We start from the raw sequence: 6190 nt of genomic DNA, 5'->3' as shown, positions 1-6190 counted from the left end.
TGCTCTCTCCTTTCTCTGTTGTGGACATATAGGCAGCAATATGTTGGGAACATCAACTCGCAATACATATAGAACTATGATAATGGCAATACATTTTGTATCGACACCCTAAGTATTGTGATAATATCCTATCGGAATGTCCAGCCCTTAATATCCAGTCAAATTTTTTCCCATCTAAGAAGSAAAACATTTAACCGTATTGGAGGAAAAAGGGTGAAATATTGTAGCTACTTTTCCCCGGAGCACCACAGAAGAAGAAACCATAGGTCATTCTCTTCTCTGGTTGGCTTGTGGTCCCCTCCCTTCTGGAGAGAGAGCTGGAGAGACATGGAGATTTACTGAGACAGAGATTCTTCAAGTAAAGAGAAGTTACGGCTGGCTTTGCATGCTGGCTTTGGCAAGACTCTCAGCTCGCATCCCTAGCAATGTACTGCACGTCCTAGTTTGAAATTGGCAGTACAACATGTTTTAGGCCTATTACATCGCTTCAATTAGAAGACAAAGTGCRAGGAATAAACTGTTTATTTTTGGTTGAATATGCCTAGATAGCTAGCAAGGCTGGTAATAGCTTACTCTATAAAGCTAGTTTTACCTATTTTTTATTTTACCTATTTAACTAGACAAGTCAGTTTAAGAACAAATTGTTATTTACAATGACGGCCTACTGGGGAACAGTGGGTTAACTGCCTTGTTCAGGGAGAGAACAGCTGTAGGTCTCCTGTCTCCTAGTGAAGGAGACGTACAGCGGATATGAAGTTAACTAAGAGGACGTAGTTGAAGTGATGGAAACTTACATTCAGTTAAATGAAAGCAGAGTGGCTTTAATTTAAATTCATTGACAAAGAGCTAGATATGTTTTTGGTTGAATGGATAGACCTAGTTAGCAGGACAAAGGCTTTCCTGCTCTAGGCCACATGAGGAAGCACTAGACCAGGGGTTCTTAATAAACTTGGTAAGCCTGGGACCCGAATGAGAAGTTCTGTGTTTTCCTGGGACCCAAATGAGAAGTTCTGTGTTTTCCTGGGACCCAAATGAGAAGTTCTGTGTTTTATCCTGAGGACCCAAATGAGAAGTTCTGTGTTTTCCTTGGGACCCAAGCCTCATGAAAACATGGCTACTATATATAAATATCAGTACATTTCATTGCCTAAAACAAAAGCAATATAGACAAATAACAATAAAACCCATATAAATATAAAAATATAAATATTTGTTTATTTTCCCCCATTTAAAACATTATTCCTGTTAAAATACAATAAATCATTTTAATTCTGAACTGAATAAAATGATTAAGCAATATGCTTTTTAAGGCATCACACACACACACACACACACACCACACACACCACACACACACCACACACACACCACACACACACACACACACACACACCACACACACACACACCACCACACACACACAACCACAACACACACACACACACCACACACAGTCCTAATGAGAGGTGTGTGGATGGTTGAAGTTTTCAACAAGCATGTCTATTCTGAGCTGAGGTTTGACAGTGCAACCCTGAGGTCATGCTCAGCATGGAGTCTGTTTCTGTACTTGTTTTGTTTTTAAGTACGCCAGAGTTGGGAACCCTGACTCACATAGGTATGTGGTGCTGACCCGAACCAGAAATCTACTGCTTTCTCAGCCAATCAGGAGACCTGCTGTAGATGAGCAACCCAGAACTGTGGAGTGTGTTTGCCACAAAACAGCATCTGCTGTAATTGTCACAATGCTTGTAAAACAACAGGTGTAGACTATAAGTAGAATGCTTACTTACGAGACCTTCCCAACAATGCTGAATACAGTATAATAATAATCATTGAAATAATAAATGTAATAATAATCGGTAATGGTAATTAATGGTAATCACGGGAAAAAAATACACAATGATGGCTTATGATATAATCCGTACCAGTCAAAGTTTGGACCATACCTACTATTAGGGTTTTCTTTATTACTATTTTGTACATGTGAATAATAGTGAAGACATTCAAAACTATGAAAGAACACATATATGCGATTCAGGTAGTAACCAAAAAAGTGTTAAACAAATCAAAATATATTATTATAATTTGAGATTCTTCAAATAGCCACCCTTTGCCTTGATGACAGCTTGCACACGACTCTCGGCACTTCTCTCAACCAGCTTCATGAGGTAGTCACCTGGAATGCATTTCAATTAACAGGTGTGCCTTGTTAAAAGTTAATTATGTGGAATTTCTTTCCTTAATGCGTTTGAGCCAGTCAGTTGTGGTTGTGACACAGGTAGGGGGTGGTATACAGAAGATAGCCCTATTTGGTAAAGAGACCAAGTCCATATATGGCAAGAACAGCTCCAATAAGCAAAGAGAAACGAGCAGTCCATCATTACTTTAAAGACATGAAGGGAGAAATTACAGTTTCCAAGCATGAGCAAGTTTCATCAGACAGCCCGAGTCACAAAAAACATCAAGGCGCTATGATGAAACTGGCCTCTCATGAGGACCACCACAGGAAAGCGCTTAAGACCCAGGTTACCTCTGATGCAGAGGATAAATTCATTACAGTTACCAGAAATTGCAGCCCAAATAAATGCTTCACAGAGTTCAAGTAACAGACACATCTCAACATCAACTGTTCAGAGGAGACTGCGTGAATCAGGCCTTCATGGTCGAATTGCTGCAAAGAAACCACTACTAAAGGACACCAATAAGAAGAAGATATTTGTTTGGGCCAAGAAACACGAGCAATGGTTTCAACCGCTGTGTCTTTGTGTGATGCAGAGTAGGTGAACAGATGATCTCCGCATGTGTGGTTCCCACCGTGAAGTATGGAGGAGGAGGTGTGATGGTGTGGGGGTGAATTGCTGGTGACATTGTCAGTGATTTATTTAGAATTCAAGGCACACTTAACCAGCATGGCTACCACAGCATTCTGCAGCAATACGCCATCCCATCTGGTTTGCACTTATTGGGACTATCATTTGTTTTTCAGCAGGACAATGACCCAACACACCTACAGTCTGTGTAATGGCTATTTGACCAAGAAGGAGAGTGATGGAGTGCTGCATCAGATGACCTGGCCTCCACAATCACCTGACCTCAACCAAATTGAGATGGTTTGGGATGAGTTGGACCGCAGAGTGAAGGAAAAGCAGCAAACAAGTGCTAAGCATATGAGGGAACTCCTTCAAGACTATTGGGAAAACATTCCAAGTGAAGCTGGTTGAGAGAATACCAAGAGTTTGCAAAGCTGTCATCAAGGCAAAGGGTGGCTACTTTGAAGAATCTCAAATATAAAATATATTTAGATTTGGGCAGCTGTTGGGAGGGAGGGCTTTGTATGCGTCTCTGTGTGTGGAGTGGTGATCTAGAGTTTGTTTCCTTCTAGTTTCACAGGTGACATGCTGGTAGAAATTAGGTAAAAAAACTATTTAAGTTTTTCTGAAATCCGTGCATGCCGTTTTTGTCTCTGCGTGCAGATTGAAGAAGGTTGRTAACCAGAGCTAGCACAATTGCTAACTAGCGTTAGCGCAGTGACTGAAAGTCTATGGGTATCTTGCAGATCATTCATTGGTGAAATTAGTGAGGGAGGTAGTTGAAGTGAAACTGAACTTATAAAGTCGTAGAACACGTCATCATTAACACTTCTATTCCCCCCAGGCCTCAGGCTCATTAATTTCAACATTTATAAATGTTTCAGTATTTGAGAGGTAGCTGCTAGAAGAAAGACAAGCCCACGTTGAATATTTTAATTTTTCTAATTATTTTTGGACTGGTGTCCCTGTTAGCCAACTGAGAGTTTAGATTAATTTRTCTCCCTTCAGCGGATCATTTCTCTCTCATAGTCCTTCAGCAGTCTGGATGGCCTGGTTAGTTAATACCGTCTCGATAGAGTAGGAAAGCCTGCCCACTACATTTAATCCTGTTCGGTTATAAGGCAACAACAAAAGCTTCTTTTTTTTGTGCAATCACCTTTTAAGTGATTTCACACAAGCGGGAGAATGAACAGATAAAAAGCCAAAATACAGGCATGGTGTTTCTGTTAGCCTACAAAGCTAGTAGGCTAGCCTGTATGAGCTGTTTAGCTGTATCAGTGTTTCTTTAAAGATGCACTGGGGCCCATATACAAGATGTAGCTGGGCTCATTTAAAGATGCAGTGGGCCATTAGATGCAGCTGGCGATATAAGATGCAGTGGGCCATTTAAGATGGCTGCCATATAAAGAGCACGGGGCCATTTAAAGTTGCAGCTGGGCCCATTTAAAGCGGCAGTGGGCCATTTAAAGACGCCAGCTGGGCCATTTAAAGACGCACGTGGGCCCATTTTAAAAGCACTGAGGCCATTTAAAGACGCAGCTGGGCATTAAGATGCGCTGGGCCCATGGTTAAGCGGAGGGCTGGGCCATTTAAAGACCGCGCTGGCCCATTTAATATGCACTGGGCATTAGATGCCAGCTGGGCCCATTTAAAGTTGCAAGTGGGCCATTTAAGACGCAGCTGCGGCCCATTTAAAGACGCGCGGCCCATTAAAGATGCAGCTGGGCCAGTTTAAAGATGCAGCTGGGCCCATTTAAAGACGCAGCTGGGCCATTTAAAGATAGCAGCTGGGCCCATTTAAAGATGCAGCTGGGGCACCATTTAAGATGCACTGGGCCCTATAAAAGACCAGCTGCGGCCCATATAAGACGCAGCTGGGCCATTGAAAGATGCAGCTGGCCCATTTAATAGACGCCGCTGCCCATTTAAAATGCGCTGGCCGCAGTTTTAAGAGCAGCGCAGACAGTAAGATGTGTGGGATTACAGTGCTGACTCCGCCTATAACAGTCTATTCTATTCCTAGTGTGTGTACTTCACAGTCAAGTGTTGGCGTTATTTTTTAAAGAATGAATAGGCCTCAGCAATCTTTTCTTTTCTCCAGCATTTATGCTCCTACCACAGCACACACAAACACACAACACACACACAAACACACACACACACACAGACCAGACACAGACACAGACACCACAACACACACACACACCAACACTCACACACACACACAACACATCACACACACACACAACACCATTTCAACAGCATGAGTCATCCCCTGGAGATGTTCTGTTTGAGTGGTGGGCAGTCAGGTATGTTCTCTGTGTGTGAGAGGTTGGCAGGTCAGTAATTGTTCTCGTTTGTAGGGTTGAAGAGTGAAGTAATGTTCTCTGTTTGTAGGTGGCAGGGTCAGATAAATGTTCTCTGTTTGTACCGGGTGGCAGAGTCAGATAATGTTCTCTGTTTGTAGGGTGGCAGGTCAGCAATGTTCTCTGTTTGTAGGGTGGCAGGGTCATATGTTCTCTGGTTTTGTAGGGGTGGCAAGGTCAGTAATGTTCTCTGTTTGCTAGGGTGGCAGGTCAGGTAATGTTCTCTGGTTGTAGGTGGGGACAGGCGTAATGTTCTCTGGTTTGTAGTGGTGCGGTCGTAATGTTCTCTGTTTGTAAGCGGTGGCAGCGTAGTATGTCTCTGTTTGTTAGGGTGGCAGGTCAGTAATGTTCTCTGTTTGCTTAGGTGGCAGGTCAGTACTGTTTTCTGTTTGTTAGGGTGCGCAGGTCAGTAATTGTTCTCTGTTTGTTAGGGTGTCAGGTCAGGTAATGTTCTCTGTTTGTACGAAGGTGGCGGCGGGTCGAATGTTCTCTGTTTGTAGGGTGGGCAAAGGTCCAGTAATGTCTCTGATTGTAGGGAGTGGCAGTCGTATGTTCTCTGTTCTGTAGCGTGGCGGTTCAGTAATGTTCTTGTTGTGTAGTAGGTGGCGGGTCAGTACTGTTCTCTGTGTTGTAAGGGTGGCAGGGTAGTAATGCTTTATCTGTTTGTAGGGTTGGCGGTGTCAAGTAATATTCTCTGTTTGTAGGGTGCAGGTCCAGTAATGTTCTCTTGTTGTGGGTGGCACGTCCAGTAAGTTTCTTTTGTTTGTTGTAGGTGTGCGGTCAGTATATAGGTATCTCTGTTTGTAGGGTGGGGTCAGTAATGTCTCTGTTTGTTTAGGGTAGGCAGGTCCAGTTAATGTTCTTGTTTGTAGTAGGTGGTGGGCAGTAATGTTCTTTTTGTAGGGTGGGGGTCTGTAACGTGGAAAAGAATGGTGTGGTCTCAGAACATTTTGAAAACCCTTACTCTTAGCTGCAGAGTAAAATATTCCTGCAATTCAAGACTTTTTGTTTGTA

General features: G+C 42.9%; 1 long non-coding RNA gene across 1 annotated transcript; it reads left to right on the top strand.

Annotated features, from left to right (window-relative positions):
- Positions 1-5186: 5186 nt before the first annotated feature.
- On the top strand, positions 5187-5806 carry LOC139028677 (uncharacterized). The gene is made up of 3 exons (XR_011480911.1): positions 5187-5215; positions 5254-5310; positions 5779-5806. It is a non-coding gene; the product is annotated as an uncharacterized lncRNA (long non-coding RNA).
- The last annotated feature ends 384 nt before the right edge of the window (positions 5807-6190 follow it).

Source organism: Salvelinus sp. IW2-2015, linkage group LG1, assembly GCF_002910315.2.
Source record: "Salvelinus sp. IW2-2015 linkage group LG1, ASM291031v2, whole genome shotgun sequence".
Lineage (NCBI taxonomy): Eukaryota > Metazoa > Chordata > Actinopteri > Salmoniformes > Salmonidae > Salvelinus > Salvelinus sp. IW2-2015.
The sequence above is the reverse complement of the archived record's forward strand: the minus strand, read 5'-3'. Positions and strand labels throughout refer to the sequence as shown.